At 38.4% G+C, this 21057-nt stretch overlaps 1 protein-coding gene across 10 annotated transcripts in view; it reads right to left on the reverse strand.

Annotated features, from left to right (window-relative positions):
* The window catches only part of USP54 (ubiquitin specific peptidase 54), a 122429-nt gene that overhangs the window by 61835 nt on the left and 39537 nt on the right, over positions 1 to 21057 (reverse strand). For 4 of the 10 annotated variants that reach the window (XR_008506341.2, XR_010412478.1, XM_064594801.1 and 1 more), the window contains exon 1: positions 15854 to 16124. The exons of 3 other annotated variants lie outside the window; for them this stretch is intronic. The gene's annotated coding sequence lies outside the window, so the exon portion shown is untranslated. Of the gene's footprint in view, positions 1 to 15853; positions 16125 to 21057 lie in introns of those variants that run through there. 3 more of the 10 variants (XM_045878082.3, XM_045878081.3, XM_045878083.3) reach the window with 2 other exon arrangements.

The following is a 21057-nucleotide window of genomic DNA, read 5'->3' on the forward strand; positions in this document are numbered from 1 at the left end:
CAAAGAGAAAAAAAAGCAGTCACAGAAAAAAAGATTCTCAGGCTCTGAATGGCAGCATTATGTAGGGTAAGGCAATAAGCTCTCACACTTGCTCTAGGTGTGTCAGAAACTAGAGGTGAGAGCCAGAAAGAACAAGGATAAGAGAGGCAGTAACAAATGATCCAAAGAAATACTGATGACAAAATATTTCACTTAAGTTGTAGGTCTAGAACCAAACAACATAATCCTTCTACTGTACCATCTACTAAAGATATATGAGGAAGTCAATTAAGAGTTTTACCCACATCAATCTAACAGCCTATTTTTAAAAAGAAAAGAACTTTTTAGGCAATATTCAAGTATTTAGAGGTAAAAGAGCATAATGTCTACAACTTACTCTGAAATAGTTCAGAAGAAAAAAATATGTATATGGGTGTGGGTATGTGTATATTTGTATATATGGAGAGAAAGGGAAAATGGTAGAGCAAATATAGCAATAATGTTGACAACAGGTAAACGTGCCTGAAGAGGATATGGGAATTCTTTGTACCATTTCTCGTAACTTCACTGTAAGTTTTAAATCATTTTTTTAAGTTGAAAGAGAACCGATATCTGCAAAAAAAATAATAATTTAAAATTATGTAGAAATTACTTTGTAATGTATGTAGTATTCATGATTCAATGCAAAAATGACTAAAATCATTAAGCTGGTAGATAATAACCGTGCTAGATGATATTAGCAATCCCAAACTAAATTTTAAAAAAAAGAAGAAAAAAAAAAGGAGAAAAAGAGAAAGATAAATATAAAACAGTATACACATGAGGGTAAAATAAAATAGAATAAAGCTTTAATCCTACTTCTATGAAAAGGAGAGTTCAAAATACAGTATAATGTCTAGTTGTTCTAAGAGCAAGTGATGTTGAATAATTATGATATTATACAGATGGGACCAAGACTAGACTTGCAGTTAGAAGACATGGGTTCAATTTCCACATTTTTACTACTTTGTATAATCCTAACTACGTAAGTGTCCTGAACTTTGTTTTCGGGGCACAATACCTATTTTACACACTGGCTGAGATTTAGTAATAGGCATGCCAAAGTACTAGCAAGTTTTCAAAACAAAGTATGAATAATGAGTTTCACTGAATGAGTAATTGCAATGCCTAAAAGTATAAAAGTAAATTTTGGTTTGGGGACCTCAGGATACTAGAAAGTTGTAAGCCACCAGGAATAAGTCTTCTAATTGTATAAAAAAAACAACAGGCCTCACATAGGACAAGTGATATGTCAGAACAATTTAACTACATGCTTGGAGAAACATTTGAATTTTACAATTATTATTTTTTTACAATTTTTTTTTTAAAGATTTTATTTTTTTGACAGAGAGAGACACAGCGAGAGAGGGAACACAAGCAAGGGGAGTGGGAGAGGGAGAAGCAGGCTTCCCGCCGAGCAGGGAGCCCGATGCGGGGCTCGATCCCAGGACCCCGGGATCATGACCTGAGCCAAAGGCAGACGCTTAACGGCTGAGCCACCCAGGCGCCCCTACAATATTTTTAAAATACGAAGTTTTACTTTCTATTTGTAAAAAGGCAAATAGTTGAGCCTATTACAAGGAACAGGGTAACATTTTAGAAGGTCTACAAAGAATGACCATGTCCAGTTGATCAATGATTCAAATGGAAAAACCGTGATGAGTATCTCACTTTCTAATGAAGGAGCAGTAGCCCCATTACAAGTGATTAATGCCAATAACAACACAAATATTAGGATGACAAACTGCACTACACTGAGATATCCAAACAGTTAACCAGGAAAGCTGCTCACATTTCTAGTTTCTATTATTCTACATAGCAGTAAAGAATACTCAAGAGACTTATAATTTACTTACAATTTACTCAAGAAACTATATTGCCAGGGCACCTGGGTGGCTCAGTTGGTTAGGCATCTGTCTTCTGCTGGGGTCATGATCCCCAGGTCCTGGGATCCAGCCCCACATCAGGCTCCCTGCTCAGCGGGGAGCCTGCTTCCCCCTCTCCTCCCTGCTCATGCTCTCTCTCACTATCTCCGTCTCTCTCTCTCTCAAATAACAAATAAAATTTAAAAAAAGAAACTATATTGCCCTGATAAATGAACAGGCAATTACCTCAACTCCATATGTCAATAATTCCCAACTACATCTATAGTATCTTATTAATTATAAGAGTTAAAATTAGTTAATTTATGCAAAGTGTTAATTCAACATCTAGCATATAGTAATTACTGTATAAATGATAGTTATTATTACCATTACCTTTCAAACATTTCCTCTTCATGAGTTCTTTTCCCTTTAAAGACATCCACACACAGATATCCTATATTCTTTAAAAACAAAAACAGCAACAACAAAGACCACCTTGAATTTATTAACTCCGATGCCTACTGTCCTACATTTTTGGGGATCTTTCACTATTAAATGTCTCTGCAATTAATAATTTACAATTGCTACCTCTTTATGCTCACCATCAATCTCTTCAGGACATGGTACTGATCCTTTACTCCACCACCACCACCATTTTACTTCATGGAATATCGCCATCTAAAGAAATCTCCTAATTGCAAAACCTACTGGCTTTTCCACAGGCCTCGTTCTTAATTTTTCTGCAGCACCTAACCCTGGCTGCCTTGATGCTACATGATCCTGGATTCACTGGATGCATTAATAAGGAAAAGAGAGAATGAATAAAATGAAATGACAGGGGCTCCTGGGTGGCTCAGTGGGTTAAGGTTCTGCCTTCAACTCAGGTCATGATCCCGGGGTCCTGAGATCAAGTTCCACATCGGGCTCCCTGCTCAGTGGGAAGCCGGCTTATCCCTCTCCCTCTGCCCGTCTCCCTGCTTGTGTGCACGCGCGCGCGCTCTCTCTAATAAAACCTTAAAAAAAAAAATGAAATGAAATGACAAACCAGAACACTGGTTCTCCTACTACGCTGGTAGTTCATTTTTTCTCTCTCCTATGTTGCTTTCTTAAAAGAGCGCATTCCTCAAAGTTTAAATCAGAACGTCTTGCTCATCTCTATAGTTCAACCCATGGTATTCTCATCCCCTGCTGTCAGAACTCCAACCATCACTTCTAGTCTGACAAATCACAAATCTCATGAACTCTAAAACCGACATCGTCCCACTTTCATAAGTTCAATATATCCAAATCTGAAATCACCTCCTTCAACATCCCCCCAAAATACTGCCTTTTCTGATTCCTTTATTTTTTTTTTTTTAAACTAATGGCATTTCCAATTACCCAGGCTCAAAGCCTCTGTAGTCTTGGACTCCTTCCTATCCATTTCCCCTTCCTTATCCATGTCATAAAGTCTTATCAGTTTTCTCTTCAAAATCTCTTATATTGATCCTTCTTTTTCACTTCCACTGTCATCACCTTAGTTTACATCACAATCACTTCCCATTTAGATTATTACAATAGATTAAGTCTTGCTAGCCTCCAGTCTCTTGCCATTCTGATCCATTTATATAATTACTTTTGAAAATCAGTATTTCTCAGGGCGCCTGGGTGGCTCAGTCGGTTAAGCATCTGCCTTCAGCTCAGGTCATGACCTCAGGGTCCTGGGATTGGGCCCTGCATCGGGCTCCCTGCTCAGTAGGTAGTCTGCTTTTCCCTCTCCTTCTGCCCCTCCCCCCTGCTTATGCACTCTTCCTCTCTCTCTCTCTCTAATAAGTAAATAAAATCTTTAAAAACAAATTCCTTGACCACCCCGAGTCTGAAGAGATAACACCCATTTTCTTAATTCCTATATAAGTTTTCTATAATTTTTTAAGAGATATATTTATTTTAGAGAGAGAGAGAGTGGGTCTGTGTGTGGTGTGTGTGTGTGTGTGCGTGCACAATGGGGAGAGGGGCAAAGGGAGAAGGAGAATCTCCAGCAGACACCCCACTGCGCATGGAGCCCCAAGGCAGGGCTCGATCTCATAACCCTGAGATCATGACCTGAGCCCAAATCTGGAGTCAGAGGCTTAACCGACTGATCCACCCAGGTGTCCCAAAGTTTTCTATAATTTAAGAGCATTTTTTCTATTACACCAACGTTTCCAGGATCCTCCCCCCAACTCATATTACCCTCCATCCCTAAAGGATAAGGAGTTTTATCCTACCCCATTTGAGAATGGGGAATGAATGGAGGTCAGAAGCCAACTGTGTTATATCCATATATCTGTTATTGCAGGACACATTATCACAAAATTCTGTAAAAGTTTACTTCACTTGTCATAAAATCCATCTATTTATAAATTGTGACTCTGCCGATATATATAGAAAAAGTATGAGCTATATATTTTTTAACTTTCCAAATTAATTGTTTCATCTTATCAAGTAAGATATTTTTATATTAATATGACTCCGTTAAAACTTTAGGCTTTCTTCACCATCAGTATAAACATTTTAAGGGATATTACACATTTGGGCTGATGAGATTCTAGGGAACTAGTTCTTTTTTTTTTTTTTTCTTTTGTTTTTAAGATTTATTTAAGGGGTGCTTGGGTGGCTCAGTTGGTTAAGCCCCCAACTCTCTGGTTTCAGCTCAGGTCACATTCTCAGAGTCCTGGGATGGAGCCCCACATCAGTGGGAGAGGGAGAAGTAGACTCCCCACTGAGCAGAGAGCCTGCTGCAGGGAACTATCCCAGGACTCTGAGATCATAACCTGAGCTGAAGGCAGATGCTTAGCCCACCCCCAAAAAGATATATTTAAGTAATCTCTACACCCAACGTGGGGCTCAAATTTATGACCTCGAGATCAAGAGTCATATGCTTTACCAACTGAGACAGCCAGGCGCCACTCTAGGGAGGTAGTTCTCTACAATTATATCCAAGAGCTATATCCTTAGATACTTAGTTTTTAAAAAAGGAAAAGAAAAGTAAAAAACATGGTGAGCATGCATTATTTGTTCAGTGGCAGTCTATTCCAAAGAATTTGTCCACATACAGTTTCAATACAGAATACTGGGACACCTGGGTGGCTCAGTTGGGTAAGCATTTGCCATGACCTCAGGTCATGATCTCAGGGTCCTGGGATCCAACCCTAACGTTGTCCGGTCCCCGCTCAGCAGGAAGCCTGCTTCTCCCTCTCCTACTCCCCGCTGCTTGTGTTCCCTCTCTTGCTGTGCCTCTGTCAAATAAATAAATAAATAAATAAATCTTAAAAAAAAAAAATACAGAGGGGCGCCTGGGTGGCTCAGTCCGTTAAGCATCTGCCTTTGGCTCAGGTCATGATCTCAGCATCCTGGAATCCAGCCCAACATCAGGCTCCCTGCTCAAAGGGGAGTCTGCTTCGCCCTCTGCCCCTCCCCTTCCCCCTGCTCGTGCTCTCACGTGCCTGCTCCTGCTCTTTGCTCTCTCAAATAAATAAAATCTTTTTTAAAAATTTTTAATAAAAAGAAACACAAAATCTTACTTAATTTTTATGTCTATTAGATGATGATTAAAAACCACCACCACCTGATAATGGCAACTATGCTGTATGTACAAATGTATTCAAATTTAAATGAAAACTGCTCCATGGCCTATTACCTAGTACTCCTCTCTGACTTTGCCCCTTACAACCAAAGGACTCACAGCATTCTGCAAAGAACAGTCCTAGACTACAACAAACTTAAGAGATAGCAGGCTACCTGGCAGCTATTTATTCACAAACTCTACAGAAAATGTATCATCATTTTTACCCACATTTACTAGTTCCCAGCCAAGTGCTAAAACTATGGAGTAATCAATCAAAGGTTGAAGGAGGAGAAAGAACATGTAAGAATTTCATTATTGTGTTGCTCTCAACTCTGAAAAAGTTATAGTGACCTATATTTTACTATTGCTGAAGAGACTCTGAGGAGCCAAATAAGCTTGCTTATAAATTTTTCCAGCTTTATTAAGGTATAATTGACAAAATTGTAATGTAATATATAATGAAGTGTATAACATGATGATTTGATATATGTATATACTATGAAAGAACTCCCATAATCAAGTTAATTAACACATACTAGAAAGAATAGAAAAGATAAATAAAATGAAGAGTTGGAATTTTTGAAAAGATAAACAAAATGGATAAATCTTTAGCTAGACTAAGAAAAAAGACTAATAAAATCAGAAATGAAAGAAATGTTATAATAACAGAGAAATACTAAGAATCATAAGAAACTACTGTGAAGGCGCGCCTGGCTGGCTCAGTCAGTGAAGCACGAGACTCCTAATCTCAAGATTGTATGCCTTCGGCTCAGGTTATGATCTCAGGGTCCTAGGATTGAGTCTGCATCAGGCTCCCCGCTCAGCAGGAAACCTGCTTCTCCCTCACTCTCTGCCCATCTCTGCCCCTCCACCCCACTCATGCTCTCTCTCTCTCACTATCTCTCTCTCTCAAATAAATAAATAAAATCTTAAAAAAAAAAAAAAAAAGATTGTAAGTTTGAGCCCTGCGTTGGGTGTAGAAATAACTTAAAAATAAAATCTTAAAAAAACAAGCAAACAAACTACTGTGGAGACGCTTAATTATAGAGAACAAACTGAGGGTTACTAGAGGGGAGGTGGGGGAGGGTGGATGCATTAAACAGGTGATGGGGATTAAGGAGTGCACCTGCTGTGATGAGCACAGGGTATGTAAGTGATGAGTCACTAAATTCTACACATGAAACCAATATTACACTATATGTTAACTAACTGGAATTTAAATAAAAATTTGGAAGAAAAAAATCAAGGTATTTTTAAATTAAAAAAAAAAAAGAAACTACTGTGAAAAAATACATGCCAACAAGTTGGATAACCTAGAAGACCTAGATAAGTTTCTAGAAATATACAACCTACCAACCAAGACGGAATCATGAAGAAATAGAAAATCTGAACATAAATACTTGTATTTATTTAACCTTTAATTTTCTTTATACTTATTTAATCATCATTACTACATAGCTCCTGGGACTTATTACATCAAAACAGTCTGCTTTACATTGTTGTCTCTAATATCAGGTAAACTTCTAGGAAGCTAGAAGCCAAAATTGGGAAACAAGCATGTCATCTTATCACCTGTTATTTCCTTGTGTAGTAGAGATACTAAATTGTATGTTCCACATTGTTCCCAATCTGAACACACTAGCTTCCTATGGGCAGGCTAAAAACTTTTCCATGTGTGAGATGATGGAAAACTGGGTCCTAACCTTTTTGCAGACCCCCACAATTAGAGGCAGATTTACAAAGAAACTAATGAAGATTAAACTTCAGGGTCCCTCTTTTGCACAGGCCTCAAGGTCCAATATCTAATTTTCACTTTTAAAAAATGTTTTCTGGGGCACCTGGGTGGCTCTGTCGTTAAGCATCTGGCTTCGGCTCAGGTCATGATCCCAGGGTTCTGGGATCGAGCCCCGCATAGAGCTCCCTGCTCAGTGGGAAGCTTGCTTCTCCCTCTCCCACTCCCCCTGCTTGTGTTCCCTCTCTTGCTGTGTCTCTCTCTGTCAAATAAATAAATAAAATCTTTAAAAAAAAAAAATCATAGCTCAAGACTGCCAGCATTAAAAGTAATGCTCTAGAAGCTAATTAAATTTAGAAAAACATTTTATTTCTCTGTATTAATGAAATACAAAGGACAATTATTTCACAAGAGTATGCCCAGTACCTCAAAATGTGCTGCCATTTTTCTCAGACCAAAGTAATAAACCAGGCTATAGCGGAACCACTCTAATTATCCCCTACTGTATTCTTCATCAACAAAGTCAGCTTCTCTTAGCCTCTGTTTCTAAAAAACCCCAAATAGTCATTCAAATGTTTGCTGAAATGAAACTGGCTTATGCATAAAGAGGGATGAGGCCTGGAGGAATACTGGGCCAGGAAGAGCCTGTCACCCTAAGAGATAGTGAGGTAAATGAGGTTCAGAGATCTACAGATTACTAGCATTGGAGACCTCATTATGAATATGACATGAATGTGGCTGAGATCAATGAAGACTAGAAAGGATTTGTTGCTGCAGAGCCTGGGGGCCCTTTGATGAAACTAGATATAAGGTGTAGGAAGCTTAGAAGGGGATAGGTCTCTTAAGGGAATTTATTTCATAATAAATAAAGTTCAATGAGGTCTCTTAAGTAAACATTACTAATTTCATGTGTAGAGAACATGACATTTATGCAAATGATAGTATCAAAGTATCCCCACCAATATTACTTATTACTTATTAACTACAAAGGAAAAGATAGTAACTTTATCATGGAGCAACCTGGCAAAAACCACCTTAACCAAGTGATCAAGGTCAACATCACCGGCAATAATACATACTAACATCATGAATCCCATGGTAATAATACACTGAAGACACAACATTATTTGTAGTATTCTTGCCTAAACCATATCATCTCAGTCCAATCATGAAAAAACATCAGAAAAATCCAAATTGAGGAACATTTGACAAAATAGCTGATCAATACTCTCCAAAAATGTCAAGGTTATAAAAGACAAAGAGAGACAGAAATTTTTACAGAATGCAGGAGACTAAGGAAGAAAAACACCTAAAATGCAATGTTAGAACCTAGATAGGAAAAGAACACTGGTGGACAAACTTGTGAAATCTGAAAAAGGTCTTCAGTTACTGGCAGTATTGTACCAATATTAACTTCCTGGTTCTCATCATTGTACTTATATATAAGTACAATATAAGTACAATATAAGTACTTATATATAAGTACAATATAAGTACAATATAAGTACTTATATATAAGTACAATGGTTATATAAGATGATAACATCAGGGGTGCCTGGGTGGCTCAGTTGGTTAAGCATCTGCCTTCAGCCCAGGGTCCTGGGATCGAGCCCCACATCAGGCTTCCTGCTTAGCAGGGAGTCTGCTTCTCCCTCTCCCTCTGCCTGCCACTCCCCGTTTGTCCTCTCTTTGTCAAATAAATAAATAAAAATCTTTAATTTAAAAAAAGATGATAACATTAGAGGAAGCTGACTGAGGAATACATGAAAATTCCCTTCTCTGAATTATTTCTGTAACTTTTCTGTAAGTCCAAAATTGGTTCAAAATAAAAAAACTTTAAATTATGCAAATAATTCATTGAAGGAGATGGAACCTTGGGCCCAAAGGGGAATAGAGGCATTTGGAAAATTAATATCTGTATGTATAAAGGTAGGTGGACTAAGACAGATTTATAGGAAAAAAGGAGTTATTGATATAGTTTGTGATCCTGGTAAACTAGAGTCCAGTGAAGCTTTCATGTGAAATCTCTGGGTTCATTATGTTTAACATCACAGTATAGTAGTTAATGGGTTGTTCTACTAGTTCAGGAACCTGTTTCTCAGAGCTTGATTTACCTAGAATGAACTATTAGAAAAGTTTATAAATCCAAGTAAATGTAAAAAAATAGGGGTTTTATTAGGGTGATGGAATTATGGATTTTTTTTACCCTTTTCCCTATTTTCTAAATTATCCATAATTCGTGTATATATTATCTATAATTCAGTTTTTTTTAATTTTTTTTAAGATTTTATTTATTTGAGAGAGAGAGAGAGAGAGAATGAGAGACAGAGAGCATGAGAGGGAGGAGGGTCAGAGGGAGAAGCAGACTCCCTGCTGATCAGGGAGCCTGATGTGGGACTCGATCCCGGGACTCCAGGATCATGACCCGAGCCAAAGGCAGTCGCTTAACCAACTGAGCCACCCAGGCGCCCAATATTAATTCATAGTTTTCTTACACAAAGTAAAATCAAAAGTGGAATTTAAACTCATTTTCCCTAAAGATAAAATGAAAGGACTCTGGACCAGAGGTAACCAATCATCAAAGACACCTAATATACCAACATTATGAAAGCTGTTTAATAAATGATAACTATTTCTGGGGCCCCTAGGTGGCTCAGTGGGTTAAGCATCTGCCTTATGGGTCATGGTCCTGGGGTCCTGGGATTGAGCCCGGCATTGGGCTCCTTACTCAGCAGGGAGCCTGCTTCTCCCTCTCCCTCTGGCTGCCACTCCCCCTGCTTGTGCTCTCTCTCTCTGTCAAATAAAAATAAAATCTTAAAAAATAAATGTTAACTATTTATTTAGAAATAGAGGGCTAGGGGCGCCTGAACGGCTTAGTCAGTTAAGTAGGCAACTCTTGGTTTCGGCTCAGGTCATGATCTCAGGGTCTTGTCAAGCCCCGTATTGGGCTTCAAGCTTGGCAGGGAGTCTGCTTGAGGATTCTCTCTCCCTCTCTCTCTGCCCCTCCCCCCACTTGTGGTATCTCTCTCTCTCTCAAATAAATAAATAAATCTTAAAAAAAAAAAGAAGAAGAAATAGGGGGCTAGATTTGGATATCTATTTCCTTTCATTCTATTCTCATTGCAGCTGCTGCTAAGGTTCAGATCCTCACCACCTCTGGACCAGGGCACCACATTACTGATTCACTGCCAAGCCTCCAATCCTACATATAACTACCACAGGACTCCTAAAATATCACATTACTCCCCTTTTCAAAAATCTTCAAGGCTCCCAGAAGGGGCATTCTTTTGGCTAGAGAAAAACAGTATTTTTCTAATTCACAAAGGGGAAAATTAATAGTTGCATTTTTTGCAAGTTTCTCTCCCTTAACTTTTACTTGTCTTCTTATTCTACTACTAACAGGGCAAAACCATGAACAAATAGCAAACTTAAAGAAAAAAAAAACAAAGCAGTCAACTGGACCTACATTGACAGCGTTTTTTCCTTATTGACTCATGCTCATGATTGTGATTTTTATACTGCATATTTCTATATTCACATATTCTGCCAGTATAAAATTAACTTTTATTTATAGATTGAATTCAGTATGTCTGGCGCCTGCACAAAGTTTGAAATTAGATCTTACCACCACTTTCAGCCACAACTTCTATTCACTCATTTATTGATCAGACATTTCACTGAGCACCTATTATGTGCCCCTCACTCATCTTCCACTTCAGGTAAGCTAGACTCTTTTCTGTATAATGATACGCTCTGTACTCTACTTCCTCGGTGCCTTGGCTCTAATATTGCCTCCACCAGCAGTGCCTTTCCTATCCATTTCGTCTTGTTAAAAATCGTAAGTATGCTTCAAGTAAAAGCTGCATCAAAAGCCTTCCCAGGAGGTGCCTGGGTGGCTCAGTCGGTTGTGCGTCTGCCTTCAGCTCAGGTCATGATCCCAGAGTCCTGGGATTGAGCCCACATCAGGCTCCCTGCTCAGCGGGGAGTCTGCTCTCTCTCTCCATCTGCCTCTCTCCCTGCTCATGCTCTCTCTCAAATAAATAAATAAAATCTTAAAAAAAAAAACCTCCCCAGATTCTCTCCCTCTCCCACCTTTCCATTTTCACTGATTTCACCCTCTTCTGTGCTCTTAGCACATGTGGAGCATTCCCATCCTCCCTCATGTTACAGTTATTTGTGTACATGCACTACAACATATATTCCTTAAGGGCATCTTTTTACACAGAGGTTGAATATAATAGGCACTGAATCACTGAAAGTTTAATTGAAAGAGAAAACTTTTTGTTTGAAGGGATAAGTACCTAGGACAACCAATTCCAACACCCCGATAAATTCTGACTTTCCTTAAGTAAAAAAGCCCCCAAAATGTCCATAGCTAGCTTGAGATATTGCATATTTTCTTCTAATGGAGACTATATCAGTTGAATCAATATTTGCTTCTGATTCAAGCTTGAAAATAAAGAGAGATAAGCATCTACAACCATAAAAAAGGTTAAGCTATTTGTTGATTTATGGGCTGGTTATCTCAAACTCCCCAGTGAACACAGTTACTCAACTCAAACAATTTCCTGAGGATTGGACTTTGGCAGCTTCAAATTATTACATCATGTACAAGAAGAAGAACTACAGTTCTTGCTGATAAAAAATAGAAAGCCTTATTTTTCCTTTTATAAGAACTCAGAAAACTGTCATTTACAACAAATTTTCCAAAACCAGTTAGGAAGAAAAAAAGAGTGACAAGACATGTTTCACTTTGTTATAACTGACAAACTAAGAAATAACAGTTGCAGGCTACTTAGTCCATCCTTATAAGGATCGAAAGCTGTATAGATAATTTACTGACTTCTGAGGGAGGCAGCATGATAATAAAAAGAACATAGTGGTAAAAAGTGCAGCCTCTGGGGCACCTGCGTGCTCAGTCATTAAGCGTCTGCCTTCGGCTCAGGTCATGATCCCAGGGTCCTGGGATCGAGCCCCGCATCAGGCTCCCTGCTCGGCAGAAGACTGCTTCTCCCTGTTCCACTCCCCCTGCTTGTGTTCCCTTTCTTGCTGTCTCTCTCTGTCAAATAAACAAAATCTTTTAAAAAATAAATAAATTTTAAAAAGTGCAGCCTCTGCAGGGCCAACTACATTGCATAGCCTCAGGAAACACCATGCTCACAATGGAGATTCAAGGGGTACCATTCCCAGGAAACACAATGTGAATTATACTACTTAGGGATCCAGAGTCAGCAAGTTAGAACAGGTCTGGACTCCGCCATCTAACAACTAACAACATCATAACCAAGTTATTGAATCAGTTATTGAAGTCTCAGGTATCTCATCAGTAAAATGGAATTAATAAATAATACCTAAGTCATGGGATTGTTTTGAGGATAATGTATACACGTATAATTAGCCCAGTACCTGGTATTAGTGAGGCATAAATGCTTTGATGATCATGATAAAGAATAAGATGAATCTACATTCCAAACTTGCTCCATCACTTTCAGATCATTTACTACCTACAGTAAATGTGATCTGTTGAGAGTATTCAACAAAATTATATAGGCAAAATACTTAGGGACAGTACAGAATAGGAGCTCTGACTATGACGGCTAGAGGGGGTGCCTGGCTGGCTCAGTTGGTAGAGCATGCAACTCTTGATCTCAGGGTCATGAGTTCGAGCTCCACATTGAGCATAGAGTTTACTTTAAAAAAAAGTAAATCATCATAATTGGCCATCCCCTATACCTCTCTCTTTCCTTCTTCCTTTCTCTCTTACACACACACACACACACACATAAACTTAATGTAAAAAATTAAACTGTAATTGATAGCACAAACCCAAAGCCATATCAAAATGAGGGCAAATATAATCTAAAAATAATACATTCTCAATACAATTTACCTAGACTACTATAATAACTTCCAAACTATTTGTACCTTTCTAATCCTGTCTATAAAACCCTACCAAAAGCAAACTCCGATCAATCACTGTTTAGCTTAGAAAACTTCAGTGACAAAATACAGTCAAAACTCCTTGGCCTTAAATGGCCTTCTATAATCTTAACCTATGTACAGTTTCCAACCTCATCTACCGCTAATCCCTTCAAACACAAAAAAAGATGTGTTCTGTGTATACGCCCAGCATTTTTCTCAATAAGGACTATTACTCCCTTCGGCGCCTGGGTGGCTCATATGGTTAAGTGTCTGCCTTCGGCTCAGGTCATGATCCCGGGGTCCGGGATCAAGTCCCACATCGGGCTCCCTTCTTAGCGGGGAGCCTGCTTCTCCCTCTCCCTCTGCCTGCCACTCACCCCCTGCTTGTGCTCTCTCTCTCTGTGTTAATAAATAAAATCTTAAAAAAAAAAAAAAAAGGAATATTACTCCCTTTCCCACTCCCATCTTCCCAATCCCACCTAATACAAGTAATCCTTTCCACTCAGCAAACCTGTTTGAAAAAGCCATTCTGCTGGCAACTTACAGAAATAGAGACTAATAATAGTCATACCCTATTAGGAAGGAGTAGTTATTTATAATAAATCGTTTCCCAAAGAATTGTCTAAATACAGCTCCTTACCAATTGGGACGTATTGCCTCCCTCCCAAGAACTTCATTAATCAGTACTTAACCAGTATATCTGTACTTTATTAGAATACAATATAGAAAGTATATATAGAGTGTCTTACACTCAACAGATGCTCAATACTTGTTAAATAAAAGAATAAATGAATAAGCTTTGTGAAACACATTTTTCAGTTTAGAGATTAACTCAGTTATAAGTATGATAAATCATCTTTCTGTCTCTTCCCTGAATCTACTGTCTAAATCCTATCATACCTAAATCATACATTCTGTTTCCAAAAGGTCTGTGGAATAAAGATACTCTATGGCCAGAAGGACTAACACAATGCTCTTTCTCAAACACACTGCTAATAGCACCAAACTAGTAACAGCAGGGGTTAAAGGAAAGAGAATCCACAGCAATTAAATTAGGCCCCAAAATGACAACTATATTAGGCAAAATGATAACTATGAGTTGCATGAAGTTGCTCTCTATTATCTTCTGGCTCAATAACTTAGAGCTAGAGATTTTTTCCCTTAATTTTTTAAGCCCCTAAGGTTTCTTAATTTAAGTGCTTGATTGCAACTACGCACTATTTAAGAATCATTATAAATACACCACTACCCAAATTCTTTCGGCACAAACAATTATGAAGGCATGATGGCTCTATCAACAAGAGGAAAATAGGAAGGGAAGCCAGTGACTGCACTCATTACTGCTAGGAGAACACTGGTACTGAATGGCACAAGCAACTCCAGTATGAGAGACTAATAAGCACATGACTGGGAAGGTGACAGAGGAGACCAAGAAAAGAAGGGCATCTATAAAGAACCCAACTCTATGGGGGCAGGAGGTGGAGGAATGGGCAGGGATCCACTGAAATCTACTCTAAAAGCCTTCACAATACTCAAACAAAAACAGGCTACCAGACTCCAGGTTTTGAGCCAGTTCAAATCCTAGCTCTATCACTCAAAACTGAGAGACCTTCAGCAAGTTATTTAGCTATAAAATTGTAATAGCAGTCACCACTTAATGAACACCAACTCTGAGCTAGGCACCATACACATGGTATGTCCTTTCATTCCCACACCTAATCTACCAAATAGGGATTATTCTCATTTTGCAGAAAATAAAAATCCATGTTCCTTCTACCCATGTATGACTGCTTCCCAGAGGGATAATGCTACCTATGTGGCAGGGTTGTAGTGGGAATTAGAAGTAAATGCAAAGTACTTAGCACAGGAACTAGCATCTGCCACATCATAAAAACTCAGGAAGTCATTATTGTATAAGTGCAGCTATCACTTGAATAAATGACTCAATTGAACAGCAATAACATCCCACGAACAAGTTTTCCCTCATACTTTCTACCATAAAAATGACTTTAATTAGCAATACTTTTGGAGAACCAAAGGTGTGCGCACGTACAGCTTCTTAGTTGAGGATCAAAACATAAAATCCAAAGAAATAAAAAAGTCCATTATCAAGGTGATATTTGACTCAATCTGAACACTAAATATTAAATATTTTACTTTCAAAAGCATTATAGATCTCATACCTCAAGGGAGCAGGAGCTAATGAACAAATCTAACTTCCCCAAAAATAATTCCCAGAAGCATCTGTTATCCTGAAGTACTCAGCAAACCATTTCCCAGAATTAAGAACATATTGCTAAAATCTTACTGAATTTTGCCAAAAACATTCTGCTGAGAGGAAAAAGAATCATTCTGATTTTAGAAGCAAATGCTACTTTTCAGCTTAGCCACAAAATAGATCTTTTCTTCATTATTACTTTTATCAGTATGTTAATACTGAAAATAAATAGAAAAACATCACAAATATACTTCCATTTGAAGGAAATTTAAAATATTAAACGCATAACATTTGCTTTAATCTTAATGAGCTCAATAAAATCCATGAGAATTTTTTAAACCAATAATAAAAATCAAATTTCCAAAGCCTTATTAATAATTGAAACAGACAGGAGAGTAGAGTAAAAACAACAGTCGTATGCCAGAGCCCTCCTCAAAGTTAAGAGAGTCTTACAACCTTAATTTCAAAGTTTAAACTTTTGTTATTAAAAGCAACACTTCAGAAAGACTGACCAGACACAAAGACGAAATCCCTCCATCCACTTGCAGTTTTGCCACAAGGACAGTACTTACCAGACAGCAGCACGTTCAAACTCCAGCAATCCCAAGGGCATTTGTGGGGCAAGGGATCCAGGAATGAGGAGGGCCAAGGGAAGAGCCTGAGTTGTGGGGAGGGAAGGGTACAGGAGGGAGGAGACAACTGCAGCTACCAACAATGGGAAACTGTGAATCTAAACCACAAAGGCTTCCTGCAGAACAGGACAACAGGGAAAGGGCAATTCTTTTTTACCACCTACCAGTAACTCAGAACTGACAATTCATGATAAAGCTAAAAAGATGGGGCCTCCAATTAAATGTAAACAAAGTAAACTTAAGAAAGTAACCAAAAGTAACTTGAAAGGACATATCACAAACTTCATAGAGGCTTAAGAAAAACAATTAGGAGGCTGTTTTCTCTAGGGGCATTCCTGATGACAAAGGTCAGCAATGTAACAATGAAGTCTGCAGAGTAGCAGCTGCTTCCAAACGGAGGGCCAGCCCTAAAAAACAGTCCTTTGCACTACACTCAAAAGGAGCACTAGAAGACACATTCATAGTACTTTAGAGAATAACCAAAACAATGCCATTGTTTGAATCCTTAACTCAGAATTCCAGGACTGTCTGGACTTAAATTATATCACTTTAATAGGCAAAACACCTCCTTAAACAAGACACACTCTTCAAGAAAGTTATTGTGTGAACTGAGCTTTTGAATTCAAGAATCAATTCTAAAATGCTTGGGATCTCAAAGGTTCCCGAAACCAAAGGCAAGGACAGTGAAAGATCTCCACCCCTCTCTCAGGGAAGAAGCCAAGTTATATCACCAAAAACAAACAGCAGGCAGAGGCCTGACTCCAAACATGTGATCAGTCAGGCCAGAACTTACATTTGCAAGCAGGGCATAAAGGCCCCAGAGGATCAACACACACCCTTCTATGTATTACACCCAGTTATAAAACAACTTTATTGAAAGGAGTTGTTTTATAAGCATACTGATTTTAAAAACTCATCAGCAGAAACCCTGCCAAATATGAAGGTCTGTTGTATTTCTACAGGTTGTGAGAGAAAATGAGATTTAATTAAGATTTATTGGTAAAATTGAACAGATTCAGGCACTGCCCAAAACTAATTAAGCTCTTACATTTTAACAATATACTAAAGTACTCCTTTCACAACAGTAAGAGTGCCCAAATTAAAAAAAAAAAAGATACTACTGCTTTTCTTTTTTTTTTTTAGTATTTCTTTTTTTTAAGATTTTATTTATTTATTTGAGAGAGAGAATGAGACAGAGAGAGAGAGCATGAGATGGGGGAGGATCAGAGGGAGAAGCAGACTCCCTGCTGAGCAGGGAGCCTGATGCGGGGACTCGATCCTGGGACTCGATCCTGGGACTCGATCCTGGGACTCGATCCCGGGATTCGATCCCGGGACTCGATCCCAGGACTCCAGGATCATGACCTGAGCCGAAGGCAGTCGCTTAACCAACTGAGCCACCCAGGCGCCCCTACTGCTTTTCTTTTGCTAACCATTAGCATTCTAACTCAGGTCTCCTAGTGGTAGATGGGGGTGGAGATGTCATTCCGAACGGTGAAAAACAGGATTTCTATTGATCAGTGCTAAATGCAAAAAAAGAATGTACAAATATCAAGGTCAAGCTCTCTAATCAAGTCTTTCAGTGATGGTTATACATTTGTTATAGGGCTAATCAAAGAAAACTAGAGTAATTGGGGAAGAGTTACCAATCTTCAACCCTGGCTACAATGTAACTACATAAATGACTTTTCATATATTAGCCAGGTAAGGGAGGTGATCCACAGGAAAATCTCATCCTAACAGGTTGTAATCTCTTTTGAAGCCCCTCAGAAAATACTTCATGTAAAACACTTCTATATAATCATATTCCACCTTGTATATAGCTGTTTCTCGGACCAGCAGGGCTTGAACTCACAACTGTGAGACTGAGACCTAAGCTGTGATCAAGAGTTGGACACTTGACCAACTGAGCCACACAGATGCCCCTATTTTTTGACATTTCTTATTTCCTTTTCAAGACTGCACAGGAGATTCCGTCTCACATAGAGACAACCCTGCATCAACCACTGGGCTTCTCCACCTAAAATAAATTGAGTAACTACAGGTGTCTGCTACCTAAGTGTCAAACGCCTGTAGGAGAGTTTTTGTGAGCATGATTGCTAGGTCAAGAGGGAGAGTGATATACATGGTTTCAGAAGTCATGTTTAAATGTCCTGGGATCCTAAAGCTGGATGACTTGTTACAACAGTACTTTTTAAAATTGTACTTTAACAAAACTCGTCATATTGTTCAAGTACTATGCAAGGAGTATTACATATAATAGCCTTCCTTTGACCATAAGAGACAAAGACCTCAGACAAAAATATATAAATATCATCAGCAGGGAGAAACTACCTCTAAGACTTGAATAAGGCAATCAAGAGAAATGGGGAGTGGGGGCAGGTTTAATGGAAGAACACAGGCTAAAAAGTCCCTACTTGGTCCGATACCACAACCTTTCATAATTGGTCTCCACTAGCAAGTGAGGTAGGGTACAGCAGAATGTTCAATTTAATGAAAGAACATTATGTTTCTCTTAAAGTCATAAAAGAGAAACAGAATTTCTCTAAGAAAAACCAAGGTGACTCCCTCCTGGAGTAACCCCAAAGCAAAACCATTTTTGTTGGTTTTTATTTCTGAGATGCTAATGATAATGCTGATGTTGGCAGTAAAGGCAAGAGCTGAGTGGCTCGAGTAGGAGCCAAATTGGAAAATAAAAGCCTCTTGATTCTAGCACTCCAGAGGGTAGTGAGGAAGTCTGTGGACTTTTAAATAAACTATGGAGGATTGAGGTGAGGAGGAGCAGGGTAGAGACTGCTTTATACCAACTGGAAGCCCATAGAAACAGTAGCATTTGATCCCTGGATTATATGCTCACAGGAAAAAAAAAAAGAGCTTAATTCAGAGCTGTAAAACTGGAGTTTTGGAAAATGAAACTAAGATACAGATTGATCTTATCAACAAGGAATCCCCCAAAAATATTCTAGCTTTTTGACTCTATATTCTAAGGGAGAATATACTGGAAAGTCCATGAAAAACAAGAAAAGCTATACAGCTAATTTGTATCTAGTTTTTATTCTGAGATTTATTCACAGTGTTGATAAATAGTGTGTATACCTTAAATATCTGATCATTTCACTTAAATACATATTACTGAGAAGAGGTATATTGTAGACAAAGAGAAAAAAGGAAAAAAAAACTGATTCTAAGGGCACATTCTGGAGAAACTTTGGCTGTTAAGCACAGGCCTATGCAGTAAAACCATCCAAGAGAACTTGTATATTTCTCACACAAATGGACTCTTAAAAAAAGAGGAAAGGGGCGCTGGGGTGGCTCAGTGGGTTAAGTGTCATTCTCTTAATTTCAGCTGGGGTCATTGTGGTCTCGAGCCAGTGCTGCGTGTGGAGCCTGCTTGGGATTCTCTCTCCCTCTCCCTCTAATCCTCCCAACCCCTGTTCATGCACATGCTCTCTTTCTCTCAAAAACAAAACAAAACAAAAAACCACCAAAAAATAAAAACAAAAGAGGAAAGGCAGTCAGAGACCATTTATTTGGGTTTCGCCTACTCCAATATCATCATCATTTAAATTCATATATTAAATTATATCTTGCGGGGCACCTGGGTGGCTCAGTTGGTTGGGCAACTGCCTTCGGCTCAGGTCATGATCCTGGAGTCCCTGGATCGAGTCCTGCATCGGGCTCCCTGCTCAGCAGGGAGCCTGCTTCTCCCTCTAACCCTCCCCCCTCTCATGTACTCTCTCTCTCTCAAATAAATAAATAAATCTTTAAAAAAATTTAAAAATAAAATAAATAAATAAATTATATCTTGCATCCTAAAAATTACTTCAAATAGCATTATCATTATGAATATTAGCCAACATATCTCTAGAACAAGGGCTTAAATTTTCTTAAATTAGACTGAAAGCTCCTAGAAAGCAGTAAGAATGTGAAATCTCTCTCAAGTACACTGCAGGATCATCAAAATCTAGTCTCACAGAAAGTTAAAAAAAATAAATCTGTCATTCTCTTTTTTTTATTCATTTGTTTTTAGGGAGGGGGAGAAAGAGAGTGGGGGAGGGAGAGAGAGAGACAGGGAGGGGGAGGGGTAGAGGGAGAGGGAGAGAGAGAATCTTAATTCCACTATTGGGTATTTACCCAAAGAAAACAAAAAGCCTAATTTGAAAAGATATATGCATCCCTATGTTTATTGCAGCATTTTTTATAATAGCCAATATATGGAAGCAACCTGTGTCCATCAGTAGATGAATGGATAAGGAAAATGTGGTGTGTATGCAATGGAATATTACACAGCCATAACAAAGAATGAGATTGTGCCATGTGAGACAAAATGGATGGACCCAGACAGTATTATGCTAAATGAAATAAGTCAAGCTGAAAAAGACAAATACCGTATGATTCCACTCATAAGCAGAATCTAAAAAAAAAAAAAAAAAAAAAGAATAAACAAATGAAAAGCAGAATTGGACCTATAAATACAGAGAACAAACTGATGGTTGCTGGGAGTGGGGCAAAATGGGTGAAGGGAAGAGGGAGGCTTCCAGTTATGGAATAAATAAGTCAATAAAAAGCACAGCATAATGAATACAGCCAATGATATTGTAATATTGATGTAACAGGACAGATGGTAGCTACACTTGTGATGAAAACTTGTTAAATCACTAAGTTGTACACCTGAAACTAATATAACATTGTGCGTCAACTACACTCAAATAAAAGGAAAAGAAAAAAAAGAACCAAATTGAGTCTACAGTTGTGGTAAGCTGTCAGCAGAGTAATTTATATTTTTGGCAATATTGTTTCCTGAATTATTTTTGGTCCTAACAGTTATGAAAGCCTCTGAGATTTCTACCATACTTCAGCAAACTTCAACTGATTTGGGGTAGAGTTACTGATAATGTGTTAAGATGTACACACTAAATTTTTCTCTATGTTCAACTGAACCTTAAATATCAAACGGTTGTGCCAGGACAATTCAATGGGGAAAGAATAGTCTCATTAACAAATGGCATTGAGGCAACTGGATATCCATATGCAAGAAAATGAAGCTGGACTCCTGTGGCACACCACATGTAAAAATTGACTCA

The sequence above is a fragment of the Mirounga angustirostris genome, unplaced genomic scaffold (assembly GCF_029215605.1).
Source record: "Mirounga angustirostris isolate CCGP_5_RB_7025 unplaced genomic scaffold, mMirAng1.0.hap1 SCAF_6, whole genome shotgun sequence".
Lineage (NCBI taxonomy): Eukaryota > Metazoa > Chordata > Mammalia > Carnivora > Phocidae > Mirounga > Mirounga angustirostris.